The 26,819-nt window shown below is 41.3% G+C and overlaps 1 pseudogene; it reads right to left on the bottom strand.

The window, feature by feature from the left end:
* Positions 1–15,473: 15,473 nt before the first annotated feature.
* Positions 15,474–15,769, bottom strand: LOC143660130 (alpha-ketoglutarate dehydrogenase component 4 pseudogene; annotated as a pseudogene).
* Between the last annotated feature and the right edge of the window lie 11,050 nt (positions 15,770–26,819).

Below are 26,819 nucleotides of genomic sequence, written 5' to 3'. Positions count from 1 at the left end.
ATAGCCACTAAACTGTAATTAAAAAAAAAAAAATCACATACCCCATGGTATTCAGCCTGTTGGGAATGGAATCACGTCACCTTACAAGACCTTTTCAAGTCATCTGTGAATAGGATCTTCAAAGATGCTGTTAAGGTGAGGCCAGATTAAATCAGAGTGGCCTTAACCCTGTATGACTGGAGTCCTTCTAAGCAAAGGAAATTTGGACATGAAAGTAGAAGTCACAGGAGGATACCAAAGAAGGCAGATCACCACATGACAGAGGCACATAAACCTCCATCAGAAAACCAGGCTTCTGGGGAAGCACCGCCCTTGCCGGTACCTTGATTTCTGCAAGACAATAAATTTCTGTTGTAACCAGCCTCCAGTATGCATCACAGGAATCCCAGCAAACTAAAACATCAAGGGCCAGGTTTAGAGAGAATGTTTCAGTCATAATTGCACATGTTAGAAAAAATAAGTGCTGATAATCAACGATGTACGCATGCATCTCTAAAACTCAGGGTGGGGGAGCAGCAATTAAATCCAAAGGAAGAAGAAAAGATGACAGAAGAAAATAACAAAATTCAACATGGCTATTCATTAAAATGAAAATGCACCGACCTACCTGGTTCAGCACCCCTGCCTAGTGGGCAACGCTCTCTGCCTGCTGGAGCTACGGATTCCAAGCCACCTTTCCACTGGCCAGAGAGAAGAGCATCAATCGCCTGCTTGGAAAATCTGCAAACATCAACCCATCTGCGAATTGCAGCAAATCCCCCAGTGATACTACTTAAGGACAGAGAAATGGTCTCTGCCCTTCTATCCCTTCTCTCCAACTCCGAAAGCTGACTTCTACTCATAGCAGCAGATTTTGTTAGGAAAATTTTACCAAATTTTATCGAATTATTCAGGAAATTTTAAGGGCGGTGGTGGTGGAGACTCTCCACCTTATTCACATCCTCCCAATACTCACTGATGCCATCGTTGAGGTCCAACTTTCACTGCCAGTTTGTGAGATCCAGAGACAAACAAAACTAATTGGTAGGCTCTGGGTGTGGTCTGGGAGACAAAAAGGCGTGATGGTACAGAGTTTCTGTTTGGGGATGAGAAAGTTCCGGAGACTGGTGTTATTGATGTTCACACAACATTGTCAGTGTAATTGACACCACTGAACTGGTGATGTGTTCTTTAAAGTGTTTAAAACAGGAAATATTTTGTTGCATATAAGCTACTGCAATAATTTTTTTAAACGTGGGCACTTGTGAGTCACCTTTATTTTGTCTTGTCATCATTGATCAGTTTGCCCGTTGTTGATCTTCAGAAAAACTGAATCATAAATTAGCACTGAAAAGCATCTGACTTTTACCCACCATTTCACCAGTAAGATTCATTCACGTTAAAGTGGGGCTCTCTCTTTTTTTTTTTTAATTAAAAAAAAATTAACTAACAAAACATTTAGAAATCATTCCATTCTACATATAAAATCAGTAATTCTTAATATCATCACATAGTTGCATATTCATCATTTCTTAGTATATTTGCATCGATTTAGAAAAAGAAATAAAAAGACAACAGAAAAAGAAATAAAACGATAATAGAGAGAAAAAAAACTATACGTACCATACCCCTTACCCCTCGCCTTCACCTACCACTATTTCAAACTGAATTTATTTTAACATTTGTTCCCCCTATTATTTATTCTTATTCCATATATTCTACTCTTCTGTTGATATAGTAGCTAAAAGGAGCATCAGACATAAGGTTTTCACATTCACAGAGTCTCATTGTGAAAGCTATATCATTGTTCAATCATCATCAAGAAACATGGCTACTGGAACACAGCACTACATTTTCAGGCAATTCCCTCCAGCCTCTCCACTACATCTTGAACAACAAGGTGATATCTACTTAATGCATAAGAATAACCTCCAGGATAACCTCTCGACTCTGTTTGGAATCTCTCAGCCATTGACACTTTGCCTCATTTTACTCTTACCCCTTTTGGTCAAGAAGATTCTCTCAGTCTCTTGATGTTAATTCTCAGCTCATTCTAGGGTTTTTCTCAGTCCTTTGATGCTGAGTCTCAGCTCATTCCAGGATCTTTGTCCCACGTTGCCAGGAAGATAGTGGGGCTCTCTTTTGTCTTTGTTTATTTTAGAGGCATTGTGGATTTACAGAACTATCATGCATAAAATGCAAGATTTCCATACGCAGGCTGTGCCAGTCTGAATCTGTGGTGGACCCCAGAAAAGCCATGCCCTTTGATCCTCATTCAATATTGCTGGGTGGGAACATTTTGATTGCTTCCATGAAGATGTGACCCATCCAACTGTGGGTGGTAACCTTTGATTAGATGATGTCCATGGAGGTATGTCTCCACCCACTGAAGGTGGAGTTGCTTGCTGGAATCCTTTAAAAGAGGAAATATTTTGGAGAGAGCCCCTTTTTGGTAGAGCCACATGTAAGCCAGCAGACACCGCCATGTTCTCCATGTGCCCTTCCAGCTGAGAGAGAAATGTTGAATGTCGTTGGCCTTCTTCAACCAAGGTATCGTTCCCCAGATGCCTTTGATTGAACATTTCTATAGATTTGTTTCAATTGGACATTTTTTTCGGCCTTAGAACTGTAAACTAGCAACTTATTAAATTCCCCTTGTTAAAAGCCTTTCTTTTTCTGGTATGGTGCATTCCAGCAGCTAGGAAGCTAAAACGCAACCCTAGTGTTCTTCTAAATAAGAAAGATTCCTTAGTCCAACCTAATAACGGGATATTCACCTTTCTCTGATATTTCCCAATATACCTTCTTAAAGTTGGTGTTTAACAATATCCAAGCAATGGCATCACATTAAGACTCACAAATGGATCATACCTAATTCAACCTTTCCTTCCACAATTATGAGAAATTTCCTTGTAAGAACTTTTCCTCATCAATGCTCACCAATAGAACAATGATACTGATGAAGAAATAGAATTCATACAGGAAATAAAAAATGAATACTTAATTCTCCTTTTTATGTCCTTATTTGTTCCAATGACGATCAGTGCATTCATTCACCTTTTTAAAAATACAGGGATTCTTGGACTTTTAGTTTTCAAAGAATGAAGAGTATTTATTGCCTGGGACCTATTCCAAGAGTAAGTCATGTTTATAGGGACGTATTCTTTCCCCCCATTCTCAGAACGTGTCACAAAGTAGGTTTTCAAAAAAATATTCTTAAGAGAAAGAAAAAGAAGGTTGGGAGGAAAAGAAAAAAAGTTTCCTAGAGCCCTCAGGATAGGGGTCCTTTCTGGATCAAATCCTGCCTCTTCCCGTCCCACCCAGCACGAACCCCAAATTGCCTGAGGATGAGAATCACCTGGAGAGCTTGATTCTTACGCACTCTGGGACTGTTCCATCAGAGGGACCTAGAGAGTGTGTATGTGTAAAACAAACAGGTGGTGTGAATGCTCAGAAACATTTGAGAAAATACAGGCACATTTCTCTTATTTCATTCACTGTTACAATTATACCAAGCTGTATTCCACCGAACACCTGCATCCATTTTTTACCTTATTATCCAAAATTCTCTCCTCACTGCTCTTCTCCCTTTCCTGAGAGGGCTTTCCTGATCATCCCAGCTGACTGTTGTCTCCCCATTTCCGGACTACCAAGCTCCTCTCCCCGCCTCCCTCGTAGCTCTCGGCACTGCCTGTCATTCCTTTCTTGCGGGGTTCCCTGGCCAGTCTCTGTCTCACACATCAAATGTGAGCCGGCGAGCCCAAAGAGGGTGTCTGTCAGGTTCTGCGGAATCCCCAGGAGAAAGCACAGAGCTGAGCCTGGTGCAGGACTCAGGGCTCGGGAGGAGTGTCGGGCAGCTAGGAGGGGCGTGGCTACGCCTAGGGCTGCGTTTAAGTAAGTCCTGGACGCACAAGCAAAGCCTGAGCCCGTGGAGATGCCCGTTCTCCCTGGAGGAGAAAGGCTGTGGAGGTAGGTGTGGACCACGCACCTGACCTCCTACGTAGAAGACCCAAGCCTGTGTGAGCTAAACCTGTCTGCATCCGGTCTCCTGCCCTTGATTTTTCCCACCCGATAAATGGGACTAATGAGCCTTACGGAGAGGACTGACTCAGAACAGAGCTCTGGGGAAGAAACAGCAATAATGCAGATTCTCAGTGAGAAGTGTTATCATCATCCCCACACTAAAAAGAGGAACACTGGACCTCAGGAAACCGACCTTTTTTCAGGGGAACAACTGGTAAATGGAAGGTTTAGAGTTAAATCCCAAGATGTAGGATGTCTTAGGTTCTCTCCATGTTGCCTCTTGATGAGTGAACCAGAAACCCACAGCCCCTTTGCCTTTGTAGGCTCAGACAAGTGAAATCAATTGTGCAAGGACCCACCATGGATGGGCTGGCCTGGAAGAGAACAGGGATGCTTGATTTCACAAATTCTTTCCACCTTGTCTTGTTCAATAAAAGCCAAACCAGAAAGCCCCACTGTCCAACGAGCGCCTGTCATGCTGTCCCAGCTTCCGGAAGACACTTGCCTGGTGAAGGAGCCTCGTCCTGGCCCCTTTCCTTGCCCCTGTGCCTCTGGACGGCCCAGAATGGCCATGGATTCTTCTGGTAAGTCCAGCCTAACCCTGCTCTACTTTGCCCACAGAAGGAGGGATTGTAAACATCGTGATATCCTTAATTTGTATCTAGACAAGGGGAGCATTTTCAACGTTAAGAGAAAGGTCAAGAGAGATTTCCTTTTGGGGTCTGTCAAAGTGTGGAGAATCTGGAAAGGAAATGTTCCTCTTACTAAATATCTACCTCGATTTTCTCATCTGAAACTGGGAATAGTAATAATCCTTGATCCACAGATTCATGTAGAGAATTATAAGATGTAATGTGGTTAGTGAATGAACTTGGAGAATTTCATTTAAGAACAGAGTCCATCACGAGATAGAAATAAGGTAGATTTTGGGTCATTGGAGCTGAAGGGATACAGATTGTATAACAGGACTGATTGTAAAAATTCAGAAATGGATAGCACAATACTACCTAACTGTAATACAATAATGTTAGAACACTGAATGAAGCTGAATGTGAGAATGACAGAGGGAGGAGGGCTGGGAGACAAATGAAATCAGAAGGAAAGACAGACAATAAAGACTGAGATGGTATAATCTAGGAATGCCTAGAGTGTATAATGATAGTGACCACATGTACAAATTTAAAAAATGTTTTTGTGTGAGAAAGAACAAAGGAATGTCATTATTGCAGGGTACTGAAAATAGATGGTAATTCATATTTTAAAACTTTAACTTCTGTGTGAGACTAAAGCAAAAAGTGTCTATTTGGTACAAAATTTATATTTTGACTAGTGCTTTTCCTAGTATAACTTATGTGGGCAGCTTAACTGAACACCATAAGTACATGGAATTTTGAGTAGGACATGAGATTTTGTAGGTTTGTCCAGAGTGACACCTTGATAAATCCCAGAAGGATTTGAAAAGTGAATAAAAAAGTATTTGCAAAGTCCCCTTGGGGGAATGATGAGAATGGGGGGAAACTCAACTTATCAAAGTGGAGAATTCTTGATATTCTCCCAGGCAGTGGATACAACCAGGGCAATAGGTGGAGACTTCAATCTGGGGTTTGTTCATATGAAATTTAACCCCTCAAATGATAAGCTAAGCCTACTTAAAATTAGGGGGAAAATTTTGAGAAAGGGGGAAAATTCAGCTTCCCCATGTGGGGTAGCTGATGGCTGGGGGTAAGTGGCCGTACTGAGTCAGTCACACAGACACACAGCACACAGCACACGACTCAGGAGACAACCCTCAGGGGAGAGTGGAAGGCGTCCGCTTTATTGAGGAAGTGCACAGGCTTATATAGGCTGGGAGCATGCAGGGACACGTGTCAGATGGGGATTGGTCACGTTGTTGGTAGGGCAGAGGGCAGATTTCAGGTTAGCCATTTTGTGTTGCCTTGCATCAGCCACGGCAGCCATGTTGGCGATATTTTATGATTTCTCCATCATCCCCAACTTGAATTCTTGATATTCTCACAAGCAGTGTGGACAACCAAAGCTATAGGCTGAGCCCCCAGTCTTGGGGTTTGTTCATATGAAACTTAACCCCGCAAAGGATAGGTCAAGTCTACTTAAAATTAGGCCTAAGGGTCACCCCCAAGAGAGCCTCTTTTGTTGCTCAGATGTGGCCTCTCTCTCTCCAGCCAACACAACAAGCAAACTCACCACCCTCCCCCTGTCTATGTGGGACATGAGTCCCAGGAGTGTGGACCTTCCTGGCAATGTGGGACAGAAATCCTAGAATGAGCTGAGACTCAGCATCAAGGCATTGAGAAAACCTTCTCAACAAAAAGGGGGAAGAGGGAAATGAGACAAAGTGTCAATGGCTGAGAGATTCCAAACAGAGTTGAGAGGTTATCCTGGGGGTTATTCTTATGCATTAAGTAGATATCACCTTGTTATCCAAGATGTAATGGAGAGGCTGGAGGGAAGTACCTGAAAATGTAGAGCTGTGTTCCAGTAGCCATGTTTCTTGATGATGATTGAAATAATGATATAGCTTTCACAATGTGACTGTGTGATTGTGAAAACCTTGTGTCTGATGCTCCTTTTATCTACATTATCAACAGACGAGTAGAACATATGGAATAAAAATAAATAATAGGGGGAGAAAATGTTAAAATAAATTTAGTTTGGAATGAAAGGGAGGGATAAGGGGTATGGTATGTATATATTTTTTTTCTGTTTTCGTTTTCTTTTTCTGTTGTCTTTTTATTTCCTTTTCTGAATTGATGCAAATGTTCTAAGAAATAGTGAATATGCAACTATGTGATGATATTGTGAATTACTGATTATATATGTAGAATGGAATGATATGTTGTTTTTGTTCATTTGTTAAATTTTTAAAATTAATAAATAAATAAGTTTTTTAAAAATGTAGACAAATATCTGCGAATAATTATAGTTTGCCTCTACCCCCACCCCCACAATTTCTTTAATCCCACTTTTTCTTAAACTACTGGGCTAGTTATAGATTTGTCTTGTGCCTGTCATTTAAGGAAATGCTCAATATTTTAACAATTCTGTAGCTTGCTTGTTAATCTTTTTGATAGAGTATTCTATCAGGTTTTATTAATTTCACTCCTTGTTTTTAGGATATATGATATTTTAAACCATGAAGGGGTGCCAAATGTTAGCAGATGCTTTTCCTGCATCTGCCAAGGTGGGATTGCATTATTATTTGTCTCTGTTAATCTGCTAAAATGGTGAAACCCTGATTTTGTTCCACTTTTACAAGCATTTGTTTCCCTTCATAAGCGTATGTTTTTATTTTAATCCTCATTACGTCAGTATACATTTTATAAAGTTAACTGGGTTTGTACAAAGCTACTACTTTGCATCTTATTTTTTGTGGTTTGGGGTAGTTTCTAAGATTGCTAGTTAAATGCTGCCTCCTTCTGTCAGTCTAGCAATGCAACAAGGAAGGGCCTGTGTCCACTAAAGACGATGATGATATTGTTTCCCAGAATGTTAATTCTTTCCCTTTTGCTTTTTTCCCTCCCACACTCAGTCTCTAAAGGGTGCCTCTCCCATTCTGTGGTCTTTCCCTCCCAGAGGCAATTTGTCCTGAATATAGTACCTGGATATATGTCCATTAAGTCCCTTCCCTGTATTTAGTGCTTTCATCTACTTGGAAACTTTTTCAGCATTTTCACAGTTAAGGTGGGATTTCTTTTTAGACAATGGATTCAGACCAATGTATCAAGGAGAGAGCTAAATAATTGGGGGGAAAGATGTTTTGAATTACAGGAAAACTAAGTCAACAAAATAAGTAACTTCAGGGAAAATGATCCTATTATGCCCCCAAAATGAAATCATCATGGTTTGTTATATTACTTAGCGTGATTACAATTTACAAATGTGAACAAGAAATGTTAGTCCAGACAAATGATAACAAACTCTCAGGAGGAGAGTAATATTGACAAATGCAATATTTATCTCAGCCACTGGAGGCACCCTGCAGGAAGGAAACAGAGGTGACAACTGAGAGCCATGAATCCAAATGCTTCCAGCCAACAGTTCAGGTGGCTTCTGGCTGGAAGACATATCTGGAGCAAGAATGAAGAACAGGAGTGCCCTCTAAATGGAGACTAAGAACCCTGGTTCTGGAGTGACACTGCCTGGATGCTACTGGGAATCCAATTCAGTCGGTTTCTAAACGTCAGGTTTCTCATCTGAAACTTGCAGTAAAAACATCAGCAACTTCTTAGGTTAAGGTGAAGGTCAAATAAGCCATTGAAATCAATTGGCCAGTAGTAGTAAATGCCTAGTAGATGTGAACTTATTAGAATATTGCTGTCATTATGAGCTGGAAACAAGCCCAGTGATCAGTTCTCAAGCTTGCCGAGATTCTTGTTTCATGACTCATTCAGATATTTCACACTTTAATGTTGAGCTTTCCTAAGTGACAGATATTATATCAGGCAATGCCAAGCACAGTGTCCTCAAAGTACTGCCAAACGTTGAGAAGTCAAGCACGGAAGCAGCCAGGACAATGGATCAAGGCTTTAGAGGGACTGCGATGACTTGCATACAAGTTTCACACGTTAAGTGTCAAGTTCTCACTCTAAGATATAGATCCTGAAGGGACGCGAAGAATGTTCAGGATGATTCATACATTCTTCTCACATTAGTTTATTTCTAGTTTTCCCGGATCCCTCTTTCTTCACCAATATATTCCACCTTGCCTCTCAATCCGACTGTGCATAAGGAGACTTGGGGTTGCCTGTTCTTCCCGTGAACATCTCTTTCCCTCCCTGGACCTCACGTGCCCATCTGTGAAATGGAAACAGCAGCAGTGTTTTCTCTCTCCACACCTTAAAACCACTCAGTAGTGTCCCAGAGCTCTTAAAGGCAGAGCAAATGGCAATCCGTTCATTCATCTGACAAATGCTAAACGGGCAATGGTTACATCAAGCATGTTTTCAGGTCCTGGAGCTCACATACAGCAATCCAATCCCTGCTCCACCTGAAGTTTTACTCACACTACCAGCCAATTTAACGTCCTCAAAAGTGCTTGAGATTTCCTTTCAGGACCTCAGATGCTTGGGCGCCACTTCATCCTGTGCCGTTTTCTCCACTTGGAGAATTCACTTCACAGCCCACGTGTCCTCCTCTCCCCAACTTCTGCTTTGACATTACTTAATTCAGAAAAGCCTTCTAAATGGCACAGCAGCTCATCGCCAACCTGTATCTTAGTCCTTTGCTAAGTTTCATTCCTGAGAGACTTCCAGAGACAGTGTATGTCTCCCTTGCTTACTACCCATTAGCGGAACCTGGCAATTGTAGTTGCCCAAAATATATGTGTCTACCTTTATACATCCGCCTTTGAATAAAAAAGTGTGTTCAAAGGATTTTTGTTAATATCCATATTACAAACAGGGAAGAATTTGGAAACTAAAAAAAAAAGGTTCTGTTCAGTAAGCACTCAGAAATTCTTCTCCCCACCCCTTTTATATTCTTGGGTCTTTGACTTTGATAAGAAATCTAAATAACCATGGTTTTAGATATGGTTCTAAACTGTCTTTTGAAACCAAAATCTTTCCCTGTAGATGCTTCTGCTCCGGCTATTCTTAGGACTGAAAAGGTCATTGGGAGATTCTTGCCTGAAAAATCTTATCTCCATTATTTAGATTTTCATCTATTCCTTGACCTTCCTTTCACCTTTAGCTGCTCTGATGCCCCTCCATCCTCACCCAAGAGCATCAGTGTCCCATCTTGTAGAGGAAAAAAGTGGGGGTCAATCAGAGCCTTTGACTTCGTGGCACAAATGCTTCCTCTTAGACCTCAAATCTCAGATTCCTGAGCTCCCCTTCTTCGTGCCAGGTCCCATTTTATAAACTAAGGAGACTCCCTTATCAATAAAAATGCTTTTTCCTGGATGAAACCAAATCTATTTGTATGTGTAATTTTCATATGAACTCTGGAACAAGACTACTCTGATTCTAAAGAATTTATTGAAATTATCTGCCTCTATTTTTATTTTGTTGTTGCTTGGTTTTTGTTTGTTTCTATTAATTTATTATTTATATTAAAGAATTGCGGGTGTACAGAACAATCATGCATAAAATACAGGATTCACACATACACCCTATTATTAACATCTTGCATTGGTGTGGAATTTTGTTGCAGTTGATAAGCAAGCACATTTTGATGATTGTACTATTAACTGTAGTCCATGCTTTAACGTAAGCATGTTTGTTTGTGCTGTCCAGCTACATTGATTTTTTTTTTAATTTTATCCTAGTAACATATATACAAACAAAAATGTCCCCTTTTAACTTCTGCCTCAGTTTTGCCAACTCTGGAAATGGGGGTAAAAATTGGTATCTACGGTTACATTTTGATGGGTAGATACCAATTTTTAAAATACGTAGCTAAAACCCGTAGGATGTAGTAATCATTGAATAAGGCTAGCTATTACTAGCACCACCTTCTAATGTTGATGTGAAAATTAAATATATAAATACATAAAAGTGCATTGAAATGGACCTGGCCCTGGTAAGCTTCCCAGCAAGCAGGAACTATCCGCATTATCATATTACTGCATGTATATTGTAAATAAAATAAAATGGCCTCTCTCCCACTGGATGCTGCCCCTTTCCCAGAAGGACTTTTTGGAAGAAAAAACAACAATTGCCCACGGGGGATTTCTGAGAAAATGTAACACACCCTGTAGGATTGCAGATAAGCAACACCTGGTGATAAAACTGGTTTGGGTCCAGCCGAGAAAGCTTATCAGCTTGGAAAAGCATTCCATACTATTGAAGGTTTATCTGCTTCCCACTTTGTAAGACCCCTCTCCACTGAAAAATGGAAACAATGTCAGCCGGTCTGGTCACTTCCTCTCTTGCTTCCAGTCTCACTGTATATGACTTTCCCTTTTCCACTCCCTCCTTTCTGAATGAGATGCTGCCCAATTCACTTAATAATCCTGTCAGATCCTAAATCGCATGAAAAGTTTTCCTTTTATCAATTGTATTTTGATAAAGATTGTATTAAGGCAAAACTTGGATAGAAAAAAATGTTTAGATAAACTTGAATTAGAAACAGAAAGTTTATTCTACGGCACAGTCTGATAAAAGTATAATGTGGATCATATGTAATTTTTTTAATTTCCTAGTAATCACATTTAAGAAAGTAAAATGGAAAGAGATGAAATGGATTTTAATGTACATATTAACCAAATATCTCAAGATACTACTGTTTCAACATGCAATAAATATAAAAGTTATTAATGACAGTTTATTTATTTTATTTCTGAGGGATATTTCAGGCTTCAAAATCATTTAGGACACATCTTCATTTGGCTGTTGCATTTTCAATGGTTGAAATGAAATGTAATACTACCAGAACAATAGTTTCAATAATTCGAAGATATTTTACTCTGCTTCAGTTTTTGTTTGTTTGTTTTGATGTGGAAGAGAATTTATTTAGCTTTGTGGGCGCTTACTTATACAATAATGTACTTTTGGCACAGGAATACCTTATTAAAGTTTCATAAATTGCTTTAATAAGGTAAATCTTTAGGTTAATTTTATGAGGTTTTCAGACAAGTTTGAGAAAATTACCAGGTTAACAGGATTTGCATTCATGATCACAATCAAAATGCTAAAATAAAGCAAAGAAAGGGACTTTTTTTTTTGCCTTGATGTGGCACATTTATTAAAATTGATGAAGCACAATTTTGTAATTGTGCTATTGACTATCATCCATGGTATAACCCAGGGTTCACTGCTTGTGTTGTACAGTTACATGAGTTTTTAAAAAACTTTTTATTCTAGTAACTCATATGCAACCTAAAATTTCCCCTTATAATCACATACAAATACATAATCCAGTACAGTTCGTTACACTCACATGTTGTGCTACGATCACCAGCATTCACTATCAAAACTTTTCATTATCCCAGTAGAAACTCTACACTCTTTAAGACTCAACTCCCTATTCCCTACTCCCTACCATGTCCCCTGGTAACCTATACTCTAGATTCTGACTCTATGAGTTTGTTTATTGTAATTATTTCATATCAGTGAGATAATACAATATTTGTCTTTTTCTGTCTGGTTTATTTCACTCTACATGTCTTTAAGGCTCATCAATTGTTGTTGCATGTATCAGAACTTCATTCCTTTTTAGGGGTGAATTATATTCCATTACATGTATAGACCACATTTATCCATTCATTGTTTGATGGACACTTGAGTTGTTTCCATCTTTTGGCAATTGTGAATAAGGCTGCTATAAGCATCAGTGTGCAAATACCTGTTCAAGTCCCTGATTTCAATTCTTTTAGGTATATACCTAGAAGTGAGGCTGGGGGAGCATAACGTTATTCTCTATATTTAACTGTCTGATGAATCACCAAACTGTCTTCAACAGCAGCTGCACCGTTTTACATTCCCACCAGCAATGAATGAGTGTTCTTATTTCTTCACATCCTCTCCAGTACTTGTCATTTTCTGCTTTTTAAAGTAGCCTTTCAAGTGAGGGTGAAATGGTATCTCATTGTGGTTTTGATTTACATTTCCCTAATTGCTAATGATGTTGAGCATCTTTTCATGGGTTTTTTGGTCATTTGTATATCTTCTTTAGATAAACATCTATTTAAGTCTTTTGCCATTTTTAAGTTGGTCTATTTGCCTTTTTGTTGTTGAGTTGAAGGATTTCTTTATATAGTTTGGATATTAAACCCTTATTTGATATGTGGTTTCTGAGTGTTTTCTCCCATTGTGGAGGTTGTCATTTTACTTTCATGATAAAGTCCTTTTAGGTACAAAAGTTTTTAATTCTGAGGAGATTCCATTTACCTATTTTTTTTCTTTTGTTGCTATACTTTGAGTGTAAAGTGTAAGAAACCATTGCCTAATGCAAGGCCTTGAAGATCCTTCTCTACATTTTCTTCTAGGAGTTTTACAATCCTGGTCATTATATTTAGGTTTTTGATCCATTTTTAGTTGTTTCTGTATATGGTGTGAGGCAGGTGTCTACCTTCATTCTTTTGCAAATGGTGATCCAGCTTTCCTACCATCATTTGCTGAAGATACTGTTTTCTAGTTGAGTGGTCTTTGCCTCCTTGTCAAAAATCAGTTGGCCATAAATATGAAGATTCTTTTCTGAGCTCTTAATTCAATTCCTTGTGCCAGTACCCTGCTGTTTTGATTACTGTGTCTTTGTAATAAGTTATAAGATTGGGAAGATCCTCCAACTTCATTCTTCTTTATCAAGATGGCTTTGGCTATTCGAGACCCCTCACCCTTCCATCTAAACTTGCTAATTGGATTTCCCATTTCTGCAAAGAAGGCTGTTGACATTTTGACTTGGATTATGTTGAATCTGTGAATTGCTTTGGATAGAATTGATATCTTAACAGTATTTAGTTTTCTGATCCGTGAATATGGAATGCCCTTCCATTTATTTAGATTTTCTTTGATTTCTTTTAGCAATGTTTTTTGTAGTTCCTGTGTACAAATCCTTCACTAGATTTATCCTAGATAATTGATTCTTTTAGCTGCTAATATAACTGGAATTTTTTTTCTTGATTTATTCTTCCAATTGTTCATTGTTAGCCTATAGAAACACTACTGATTTTTGCATATTGAACTTGTACCCTGTAACTTTGCTAACTTGAATAACAGTGGTGACAGTGGGCATCCTTGTCTTAGAATGGGACATTTTAACACCCACCAAAATGTGATTGCAATTTCTAGTCAAATAGTTATTGCTATGCTGTAGTCACTGAACTCTTTATTTTCCATTTTATGGTCTTTCACATTTTTTTCTTTTACAAATAATGTAGGTTACAAATAATAATCTTTTGCATCATCTCCCCAGTGTCAATACCACAAAGACACCCATTTCACCTTGACTATGTTTTATCCTTTAAAATCCTTTATTGTTTATTAAGCCACTTATACTCCAGTAACCTTATCAATGTAAAAATGTTAAAGAATTGAGAACAAATTAATGAAGTCATTATTTCACTGATCCTAATCAGCAGCAAGTCTGGATGATAAATTCCTTCCATCTCAAAAGAGCTCCTGAAAGAAAAGTAAAATTAGGGGAAATCTATGATATTTTGCCAGACATCTGTGCTTTCAATAGTTCAACAGTGGTAAAACTTGATAAGAGTAAGTTAATAGGCTAGCATTTAAAAAATATATCCTTTAGTAATTACAGATGGTCAGAGAGTGGGCTCTGTACTCCAGGGGACCCGGGGACACTGAGCAGGTGGTGGGGCTGCAATCCTTTCTAGCTGGAACCCGTAGGTCCCTCAACCCCCAGCCCTGCCGACTCGCATCAGGACCACAGATCTGCCCCACCTCCACCCCACCCCCACCCCCACCCCCTTTTGTGGGGGAACATGATTAAAACTTGTCCCCAACTGCAGGACAAGGCTGAAAACAGAGACCACTTAGTGGGTTGCTGCAGCAATGCAGGAGATTTAAGATGAAGCTTCCATTGACCTGGCGTCTGAGCAAGTCAGCTAGGCAGAATCCTTAGCTAACCTTGTTATAAATTCCAGAGGAATTTCCAGCGTTTGGAAGCAGCAGTGGCTGTTTCTTCTCTTCCGGGGTTCAAATGGAAGAACTTCTGACCGTCTCAAAGCATGAGCCAAATGTCCAACTTTCTAACAGCTTCAAATGATGCAAAAGAAATAAAATCATCCTCCAGAGACAAAATAGAATGAAATCTAGAAAACTTTACTTTGGACCAAATGACAATATTCCCCACAGTGTTTCACAAGATGATTTTAGGAAACACAAACACATCATTTTAATCTTAATCATTTAATCTGAATCTTAATCATTTTAAGGTGTTGTGACATTAATTTTTTGTGGCGACTTGGTTAGGTTGTGGTGCCAGCTGTTAGGTCAAACACTGGCTTGGATGTTCCTGCAAAAATATTTTGTAAATGTGATTAGTACGACCTGATGATTTTAAGTACAGATTATCCTTGATAATGTGGTCAGGACTCTTCAATCAATTGGAGAGCCTATGAAGCCCAGACCCAAGGTTTCCAAGAAATTCAGACCCAAAACTTCGAAATTAACTCTTCCCTGAAGTTCCAGACTGCCGGCTGCTCTGCAAAATTCACACCTGCCAGGCCCCACAATCATGTGTACCAATTCCTTAAAATAAATCTCTCATATGCATGTTAAAAAAAAAAAAGAGTAAGTTAATAGGCTAGCATTTTTAAAATGTATACTTTAATATTTATAAAGCTTATAAATACTTAGGTAAGCTTGCGGAAAAGCTGACCAAGATACATAAATTAGGAGATACAAGTGTCCACCTAAATTTTTTTTCACTCTTTTACAGAATATTTTATTAAAGTTGTTGAATGTACAAAAGCTCATTTGTCATTTGGAAATCTCTTTATTGTAAAGATGATTCTTTCATCTGATGATAAACAGCAGCCCTGTCAGTGATTATTCTGGACCTCCATGTTGGATAAATTCAATTTCTTCTTGAAACATAAATTTCCTTCTGTATTTCTGAGGTAATGATTTTATTATTTCTGCAGTATCTGGCAGACCCTGGTGCATTAGCAGATCTGGTGATTTACTTCCCACAGAGTGCTGTGAAATTGCAGATGAGAGAGATGGCGTTCCTACTGATCTCAACCTTCTGATACATCGAGTTTAGGGTTGCCTCTTCTGCCAGGAAACCTCGGTAATGTAGTATGTGGCTTGACTGCCTGAGCGACTCTGCTGGCAGACACCATCCCCGGCCCATCATGACCTCTGCTTCAGTTTTTAAGTTTAAATTACAATGTGCTAAAATTAAATAAAGTTACAAATTCAGTCCTCCTGCCCAACCAGGCCCATTAGAGCTGCTCGGTAGTGACAGGGGACCAGTGGCCACCCCACTGAACACAGAAACTCTGTTTTCTTCCTGCAACCCCGTCTGGCAGTTTTCACACCCTGGGGGTCAGCCAACCTTACAGGAAAGAGCACCGCCCTCTGTCACTAAGGAGGAAAGAAAAGAGAAGTGCTCTTAGCACCCTTAGGATAGGGAAAGGGAGACCAGGGATACCCACGTAGACAATGAACACCATTTGCACCATCTTCCCGAGTTGCTAGGCAGAAAGTATGACATAGTGGGTGCTCGTTGTGGAATAATTTTGTGAATCAATTGTGTCTAAAGATCTCAAATGTTGAATGCATGATTAGCCTTTTTTTTGGTAAAAAAAAAGCTGGTCCACCTATTTCCTCTCAACCCATTGCCTGTGAATTTAACCTCTATTCCTCTATCTGCTGTATGAAATCAGCAGCAACCCCAATTAGCATTTATCGGGTCCTTAACCCATGCCAAGTGTTGTTCTAGGGACTGGAGGGACCTGCTTGGTCTAGAGAAATAAAGTCCCAGCTTCCCAGAGCTTAACAGATAAGTATATATTATGTGAGATCTATATATAAAATACTATATAATACCTTAAGTGGCAATAAAGACCAAGAAGGAAATAAAGCAGACTAAGGAGGCAAATGCAACGGAGGGTGGGGACTTGTGTGCATGGTGCAAGGAATGTGGGTCAGGGGGCATCTTCTCTGATAAGGTGTCACATGAGTCGGATGAAAAGAAGAGCCCACACAGAGGCCCAGGGTAAATGAGTCCAGGCAGAGGATGGAAAGTCCCTGCAACCAGGTCTCTTAGTACCGGCCCTGATGATAGTGGCACCGTGTTGATCTTTAGTTTTGTCCAGTCACACTCAGTCTTCTAACAAAGGGTGGACAGGTCACCCTGACCGTCTTCCAGGCCCTGACCCACCTCCACATCTCTACATCTCAGCCAGTGAGGCTAACCCAAGAAGAAATCGACACCGTACCCAGATTGCACTCCCCACCTTTTCTCACTTCCCAAAAAGTCCATCCACACCATCTCCCTGATTTTCCTTTGTTCTCCCCAGTTCCCTCTGATCCTAATAATGCATGTAAAGCTGGCACCCACAGGCTTGGGGAGGTGGGCTTAAGCTGGGATGTCCCTGGGCTCCACTGGCCAACAATCGCATCTTTGCGACCCATCCCCATGTGTCTGGTCGTCTCGGCAAGGAGCCCAGAGATGCAAAGGGCCCCCTTCCAGACCTAGACATGGGATCCCAGAAGAGCAGGAAGCACCCCAGAGACAGGGAAAGTGGGAGGAGAGGTCAAAGCACAAGGAGGGGCCCCAAGGTGGATGTGCCGCCACCTCGTCTCAAAATGTGGAAAGATACCCACACCCAACGTGCTAACCTTTGCTGTTAGCTCCACAGACTGTGTCTGAGAAGACTCAAGTAAGAGACTTGCTTCCTTCTTCGTTTTTTATATTATCTATTCCTGTGTCATTAGGAAGCAGGACTGCCTCTAAAAGTGTTCGGACTGGGGCAGTGTGATGGTGGCTCCACAGGCAGAGTTCTTACCTGCCTTGCTGGAGACCCAGGTTCGATTCCCGGTGCCTGCCCATGCAAAAAAAAAAAGTATTCACTCCTTTGGACGGTCAGCACCCAGCTTGCTGTGCCAAACTAGAATGAAGGACACTATTTCACTTCCAGGGGGCGGGTCTTATTGCATGATGGGCAGTGAGAACATAATAAGACCTGCCATCAGGAATGCCATCCTGGTGTCCCCCATCCATGTGATGCTTTGCAATTTGGTTGGGGGTGCCAGCAAAAAGCATATGGAAAGACATTTACTCAGCATAGAGAAAAGATGGTGCAAAGTCAGCTTCGTTCATGGGCATCCGTCTCCCATGGCCAGCAGCCAATCCACTGGTCAACACCAGAAGCTCTTGTACACGCAGCTTGTACCCTAGTGGAGGATGGCCACTCTCTCTCTACCAGAAGCATGCAGGCAACTGAGGGGTGAGCTCAATGTGACAGAATATGCCCATTTGTATCTATAGGATGTTGATATCTACTGGGGATGATGGAGAAGGAATATGTGGCAGCCCACTGTTTGTGTTCACGTGAGTTTTACCTCAAGGCACACCCAAGAAATGAGTCAACCCCCATTTATCATCCTATCCTAGGGGTCAGGCTAACACAATCATGGCAGAAAGTTTATTTCTGAGTCACAGGGAAAGGCACAGGCTGAATTCAGACAGCCTCATACAACAAAAAGGTTCCTAACATGCATATTTTTGGTGGTAGCTCCAACTTGGTGAGAAATCCCTCTTTGTTTCCAAAGCATCTCAAAGTCATGTACTACACTCCAAAAGCATACCTACCATTTGTATCTATGTTTCTTAGTCTTTGGCTAGTTGTTAAGCTCTAGTAAGTGCAATAAATTTGGCCATCTGGGCTGATTTTACCCTGGGTAGAGGATCATATACTAAAGGAGAGCTTAAATTATGATGAATTGATTTTTAGCAAGAGTTCAAAGACCACTCAGTGCAAGAAAGAACAGTATGTTCCAAAAACGGTGTTGGGAAAACTGAATATCCACATGCAAATCATGAAATTGGACTTTTACCATATACCATATATAAACATTAACTTAAATGATCAAAGACCTAAATTTAAGAGATAAAACTACTGAATGTCTTGAAAGGAAACATGGGGACAAATATTTGTGACTTTGTCTTAAGCAATGGATCCTTAAATATAATACCAAAAGCAGAGGCAACAAAAGATTAAAAGTAATTAAATTGGGTTTCATTAAGATTAAGAACTGTGCTGGTTTGAATCTATGGTGGACCCCACAAAAGCCATGTCCTTTAATCCTCATTCAGTATTGCTGGGTGGGAGTATTTTGATTATTTCCATGGAGATGTGACCTACCCAATTGTGGCTGGTAACTTTTGATTAAATGATTTCCATGGAAGTGTGTCTCCAGCCATTGAAGGTGGAGTTGCTTACTGAAATCCTTTAAAAGAGGAAACATTTTGGAGACAGTCCTTTTGTAGAGCTATGAGAAAGCCAGTAGACACTGCCATCTTCGCCATGTGCCCTTCCAGCTGAGAGAGAAACGTTGAACGAGCTGGGAGAGAAACGTTGAATGTCGTCAGCCTTCTCGAACCAAGGTATCTTTTCCTGGATGCCTTAGATGGGACATTTCTATAGGCTTGTTTTAATTGGGACATTTTCTCAGCCTTAGAACCATAAACTAGCAACTTGTTAAATTCCCCTTTTTTAATGCCATTCTGTTTCTGATATATTGCATTCCGGCAGCTAGCAAAGTAGAACAAGAACTTTTATTCATCAGACACCATCAAGAAATTTCTGCAAAAGTTGTCTATGACAACATTGCCAGCTCACTTATTGGTTTGGCCAAGGGCAGAATTCTTTTATTTATTTATTTTTATTAATTTTTAAATTTCTTTTAAAATACAAAAAAATACCAAACAAACGCAAACATTCTTAACTTTTGATCATTCCTTTCTACATATATAATCAGTAATTCACAATATCATCGCATAGCTGCACATCTACCATCATGATCATCCCCCCGGACATCCGCACCCATCCAGAAAAAGAAATAAAAAGAAAACAGAAAAAAACCCCACACATACCACACACACCCCCTCACCAGTCACCAGCACTTCAATCCAAATTCATTTCAACACTTGTTTCCCCACCATCTATCTTCACTCCATATGTTCCACTCATCCGTTGACAAGGTAGACAAAAGGAGCACCAGACACAAGGCCTTCACAACCACACAGTCACACTGCAAAACCCACACCACCACACAATCATCTCCAAGAAACACGGCCACCAGAACACAGCTCCAGAGGGGCAGAATTTTAGAGTATGCTATGTTGGCGCCCAGAGGCCAAGCCATTCCTGAGTCTTTGTGAAACTGTAACGCACACAGCCACTTTCATCACCTGGCTCAGTTAATGTTTAAGTTAACCTCTTTGCAAGTTGATCGTCATATGCAAAAAACAGGCCACTCTCTGTTTAAAATGTTAATCTATACACCACTCCCTCTTCCCAGAATCATGTTTACTGTTAATCTATAATCTTTTTTTGTGAGACCCCTCTGCTGTCTTTGTCTTGTGCCTGTATAACTAGCCCTGTTGATTCCTGCCTAAATGTGGAACATTTTCACACCAAGCTCTGTGCCAGCCGCCGTCAGAGCAGCTTGATTCCCTGATTGACTGCCTTCTTTCACGCCTGTAAGTAAATTCCTGTAATAAAGGTTCATGTCTCAGTCTATGTCTAGTGCTTCCTTGGGTTTCTTGGCAGCAAGAATCTTGGGACAACTGGCGAGCCAGCCAGGAGGCCAAAGAAGCCCAAACTGCTGATGGCATGAACTCAGGGAAAGGGAGATTCCCCTGGGGGGATACTTGGATGGCCTGTGACATCACTGCAGGGATGATAGCTCCCCTCCCTCCTCGGCCCACCAAGGGAGTATGGAGATGCTTATACCTCTCCAGGTGGGCTGAGAGCCCTCCTGCAACAGGCGGCAGGACTGTTAGGATCTGTGGGGGAACCCCAGGGTGGATTGCAATGATTTCTCTTCCATATAAGTTCCCTAATATGGGAAAAGGAGACTCCGCGGGGTTATCGCAGGGTGTCTTAGAGCCACCCACTTGTTTAACCACATTGCATTCATCCTTGTGTATGATATGGCCAGCAAAGCAGGGACTAAGACTGAGGACATTGATGATCAACCAAATGCAGGGCTAGTCAAATTATGGAGTAAATTGCCCAAGGAACAAAGGTTCACTAAACTTCAGACCAGGGCACTAGAAGCAGATAATGATGTCAGCTGAAAGGTGGGCCAGTGCCCTAGAAGGAGCCCTCTACTCCCCCAGCTGAAGAGGTCTGGGAAGCCCCCTTCCTCCTTGATTAGGCACCAGGTCAGGATTCCCAAGTAAGAGCAGTTGGGGGGGCATTGGGGATTGGAGGTCATATATAGAACTAACCATCTTTTGGTCCCCAACCAACAAACATAGAAATTTAGCATTACAGGACACTAGAGTGAAATGTACCTTAATATATGGGAAATAGCCATGGAACAGAGGTCCCACATTAACTATAGCAGGGTCCAGGAACCAGGGAATTAAAGCCATGCACCATCAGCTGTTAATGCAGATTGGTCATTTGCTCCCCCAAACCTATATAGTATATCCTATATAGGATAGGATAGTATAATCCTATCCCAGAATATATATTAAGCATTATTATCTAAACTCATAGTCCTTTCAATAGTCCTGTTTTGTCAATAAGGAAACCTGACAGATAGTGGCAGATGACAAATGAATATAGAAAACTGAGCAAAGTAACTCCTCCCTTGTTTGCAGATGTGCCAAACATTGTTACTTTATTACAAGACAAAAATACTTATTTAAGCCAATTTCATTCTGTATCAGACCTTGGTAGTGCTTTCTTCACTAGTACTTTAGATCCCTCCAGCCAGCCTGCATTTGCATTCTGGAGGGAGGACAATGGACATGTATTGTGCAGCCACAGGGGTGCCTTCACAGTAGCACTATTTGCCAAGGACTGGTGACCCAAGACTTGAAAGAATGGAAACCCCCTGAAAATGTGACTCTGTTTGATTACATTGATAATGTCATGCTAACCAGTAATTCTCTTCCAAAACTAGAAACTGCTGCTACCACAGTGGTGACCCCCCATGAAAGCCGGAGATGGGCACTAAATGGAGACAAATTACAGGGCCCTGGTTGCTATGTCAAATTTTTGGGTGTTGACTGCTTGGGTAAGACTAAAACTATACCTTCTGTGGTTGTTAACAAAGTACAAAATTATCCCACCCCCTATACTTCCAAACAATTAATGGCATTCCTGGGTTTAAGATATTGGAGACCATTCTTACCACACTTAGCACCAATCCTAAAGCCTTTGTACCCATTAGTTCAAAAGGGGAAGTCTTGAAAATGGGATGTCTCCCGGAAGGCTGCCTTTGAAAAATCCAAATGGGCTATAGCACAGGCACAAATTCTAAGGGGGCTGGATCCAGAGGAGCCTTGTGAATTGGACGTGGCCAGGACTGATACTGGCTTTGGGTGGGGATTATGGCCATGGCAAAAGGCAAAACATATACCTATTGGATTCTGGTCAGCTTAGCATGATGACAAGGTGGAAAACCTGTCAACAATAGACATTAACTGCACGATTGCAGGACAACTTGGGATCTGTCTTTTATGTGGAAGAACAATGCTGCCCTCTTCCGGCTGACCCTCCCAAAGTGGCTGTTCCCATGTCCATGACTGATGGGAGTGGGAGCATACCTGACTCCACCTGGTACTCTGATGGGTCAGCACAGGGCAGCCTGCTACTTGGACAGCTGTGGCTGTTCAGCCTAATCCTGACACCATCCAGTGGGAAGCTGGGACTCTGCAGATCAGCCAGTGAGCTGAACTAAGAGTGATGTGAATGGTCATCATTCATGAACCTGGAGATGCATTGACTATTTGTACTGACAAATTTCTATGTAGGGGTGGATGGCTACATAGAAACAAGAGCAGTGGACAGTGGTTGGTCACCCCCTATGGGGAAAAGAGTTGCAGGAAGACATCTGGACTGTTTGCCATAAATGTAAGGTAATTGTTTCCTATGTTTCTGCTCATTGTGCTGGCCCATCACCAGGCAACACCAAGGCGGATGCTTTGGCAAAGATCTGCAACCTAGTGCCCGCAGCACATGAGGATGTTGAGTGCCTGCACTAAATTTGATATCGTTGAGGATATCAAATCTTATAGTAACTGGCACAGCAATTTAAACTGCCTATCACCCAACAGCAGGTAAAGGAAGTGGTAGACGCCTGCCTTTCGTGCTCGCTAAAACAGCCCAGGATGCGTCCACATCAGCTTGGCCACATCAGCCATGAACAGCTCTTGGTCACCTTGGTGGCAGGTAGACTATATAGGACTTTTCCTCTGCCTGATGGTGCAGAAGTTCACCTTCACGCCTGTAACACAGGTACATGTTCTTGGTAGGAAAGCCAAAGGTCCACAGTACAAAGCCTGGAAAAATGAGTGCCTTTTTCTGGGTTCCCACGCATGTGGACAGGGAAGAGATCCTAACTGACCAGACAATTGCCTCAAGTCTGCCTCATGACAATTGCCTCATGACAATTGCCTCATGACATTTTGTGGACTTTTCACTCACCCTATAATCCAACCATGGTAAGGCTGGTCAAAAGGATGAATTGCCTCTTAAAATAACAAAGGATGACCAAAGGTCCCTGCAGCAGTGGACTTGATGATTGCATCCTGCCTTAACCAACATTAATTAACCCTAGACCCAGGGCAGCTGCCCATGCACCCATCAGGAGGATAACTGCTGGCCCTGTGCAGACCTTGAGGACACAGGTACTACAGCCCACAGTCAGATAATGCCAACAACTTGCTTTTGTCTGTGCCTCAAGCATTAGAAAATGGGGGAAATAAGGTCGATTAGCCCTGGTCCTGGCCTATGCAGCCACACTGGTTGGGAATCCTAAATCCATTGGGGATTGGAATTGCTCATAATTTAAGTATAAGGCCCACAGTTCCCTTTGCAAAATACAAAAAGCAAAACAAAACAAAAAAGCCTGTTTATATTGTTAATCCTGGGTCCCATACCACAAAGCCCCATATGCATGACAGTGTGGGCTCTTATTATGCCTCAGCTAACTGTAGACACCACCCCTGGGGACCTCACACCACCCCAAGGGGAAAAAGTGTAAATATTTGAGGCCCTTCCCATAACATGCTTTCTCCACGGACCTTTTTCTCCATCAATGGAAATTAAGCATGCATCCTGTCAGGCTACTAAGCTCTGCCCCATATCATTCCCCATAAACTTCCTTCTTTTCACCCACAGTACTGTGGGAAACACATTTCTGCAGGGGGCTTCTGCAGTGGCACATGGCCTCAGTGCTGACATGTGCTGAGCTGCCATCATCGGGCGCCGATGGCCTCCCCTGGACTGTCGCTCCTGCCAACCAAATGATGCTGATGCGGCGAGTTTAGAAAAAATTCTTCTCTTTCTCCTCATCACTAGAGACTTGCCCACTAAGGCTGACCGCTATTCCTATATACTCTCTGGTCCGGGAACAAGTCACCAAATCCCGACCTGAACTTGGGTATTCGGTATTTGATGGCTTAGGATGGTGAGCTGCTGAGACTGTCACTATCGGCAAAGTGGCACCAGCTGCCTGGAGCAAGCTGAAGGTGTAAGGCCAGGGGTGGCTGCCCAGTGAACTTTGTAATTTGACCATCTGCTTAGAAAATGGCAACCTCTGTCGATGCGAGGTATAGATATTAAGCCTGGGGCCTTCTCACCCCCAAGGGTGGCTCTGGACTTGTGGGCAAAATGACTGGCCCTGCTTGCCCTACAACTGGACTGGGCAATGCACATGGGGACAGCCCATGGACCTGCCACTCCTTGTGACACCTTACCACATGAGCCCAGTCATCGGGAAATGGTGGAAACTAGGTATAGAACAAAGCACACCGCCTGGTAGTTCTACCCTTTAGCTATATTTATGCCAGACAGGGCTGCCATAGTAACCGGAAAACGCAAAGCCACTTTAGCTAATCACCTTGCACATGCACTGAATGCACTTAATAAATCAAAATTAGCCATCTCAAGTCCCTGGACCAGATACGTCCTGAAACCTAGAGGGCCCAGCCTCTCCTGAACATCAGTTAGTTCCATCTTGCTACCCCATATTATCGACAGCCCCTTCCAACATGAAAAAGGATGGCCATAGCCGAAATATCCCCAAAGAGTGGGATGGAAAGATTAAAGGTGATGGTGAAGTTATAGAGAAGATAGGGTTTAACAAATGAATATGCTTGCTGAATCATTAAATTGACATTTTAGTCTCCAGTATCTTAGAGCAACTGGAAGTAAAAACCTAAAATTGTGGAATTGTAACCCATACCAAATTCTGAAATCTGTTCTACAACTAACTGTTGTACTGTGCTTTGAAATTTATTACTTTTTTGTATATGTGCTATTTTTTACAAAAAAAAAGAAAGTCAATGGGGATGATAAAAATATATATATTTATTCCTTCTAGCCTCCCATATTCTGGGACAGCTAGAAGGAAAAGTTTGAAACAACTGTGTGGAAGCCCATCACAAACTCTGGGATCTGTCCTATAACTGCTTGTTGAAGAGTGCTTTGAAAACCATTGTTTTTTCTTTCTTTGCTTTATATGTATGTTATATTATACAATAAAAAAGTTAAAATTGAAAAAAAAATTAGCCATCTCTTTACTTAACAAAGTAGTTTTCATAATAGGATGGCACCAAATATTCTCACTGCTACTCAAGTGGCACCTGTGCTTTAATAAATATCCAGTTGCAAATGTTCCAAGAAATGATGATGATGATGAATATGCAACTATGTAATGATATTGTGAATTACTGATTATATATGTAGAACAGAATGAGCAAAATAGGAATGTTTGCATTTGCTTTGTGTTTTTTGGTATTTAAAAAATAAAAAAAAAATTTTCAATGAAAATTAAAAAAATATATATCCAGGGTTTTATAGATAGATAGATAGATTTGATAACTCACAAAATGCTGCACAGGTTTTAAATCGCATTCAAGGGCACATACAAAATATTGAGCATCTATCAGATGATTCCCTGTCACAGCAGCTCGATTTCCTAACCTGGCCGTGGCACCACTTGCTCGTTGGATTGCTTTCTGCATGCGCCAGCTTGTTTGCTCTTTGTTGTCTGTTGTACTGTTACTTTGGACCGTGGATGCAATACCTGTCCTATGGTCAGCACAAACTGCTGCATGGGGGTGGACGGCGGGAGCCTGGGGCCGAGCCGTTCTCTGGATCTTTGTGAAACTGTAAAGCATGCAGCCACTTGCATGACCTGGCTCAGTTAATGTTTAAGCTAACGTCTTCACAAAGGAAGAATGCGCTGTGCGGGTGATCAATGCACACAAAAAAACAGACCCCCTCTCCATAAGATGTTAATCTGTACCCTACTGCTGTTTCTGGAATCATGTGTACTGCTAACCCATATTTTTCATGATACCCCTCTGCAGTCTTTGTCTCGAACCCCCATAACTGGCCCTGTTGATTCCCTTCTAATAAATCCCAATACTTTCCAACTCCCTCCATTTCTTCTTATGGCTAGCACCCAATCAAATTCACCACAATCTTTACCTGGCTAGCTGTAACAGTTTCCTGATTGGTTCCACCACTGTCCACTAAGGAGGCACAATGGTCTTTAGAGTTATAAATTAAATAATCTCCTTCCCCTGTTTTGAATCCTCCAATTGCTTCCCTTTGACTCCAATGCAATCCAAATTCCCTAGTATTGCCCCACAGGATCTAACTGTATCTCTCTCTCCAAACTCAACTCCTCACACTTACCTTGTAACTCTCTCCACTCCAACTTCTTTTCCTCTATTGGGTCAAGATTGTCCTTTCCTCAGGACCTTTGCACTTGCTGTTTCTTCTGCTTAGAATTTCTCTGATCGCATATCTGGTCCTTTGTCCTTCACATCTCGGATTGAACGTCTCATCCTCAAAAAAGCCTTTCCTGGTCAGTCAAAATAAAATATTCCTTCCAGTCACTCTGTCTTACATCCCTGCTTAATTTTAGATGCAATTTTCATTATTACCTGAAATTATATGGGTATTTATTTTGGGTGTGTGTGCAGTGCCCATGGGATCTCATTTCTTGTTTCCTGTTATATATCCAGGGCCTGGAACAATGCTTGGTCAAGGTTGGTGCCTGATCTGTGCACATTTGTTGATGAATGAATACAGCATGGCAGAAGCTAAAGAGGAGGGAGGAATCAAACCTTACTTAGAACTTCCTGACTGTGGGGAATAATTGGATGGATCAAGTGCCAATCTCCATACC

This window comes from Tamandua tetradactyla, chromosome 16, assembly GCF_023851605.1.
Source record: "Tamandua tetradactyla isolate mTamTet1 chromosome 16, mTamTet1.pri, whole genome shotgun sequence".
Classification (NCBI taxonomy): Eukaryota; Metazoa; Chordata; class Mammalia; order Pilosa; family Myrmecophagidae; genus Tamandua; species Tamandua tetradactyla.
The sequence above is the reverse complement of the archived record's forward strand: the minus strand, read 5'-3'. Positions and strand labels throughout refer to the sequence as shown.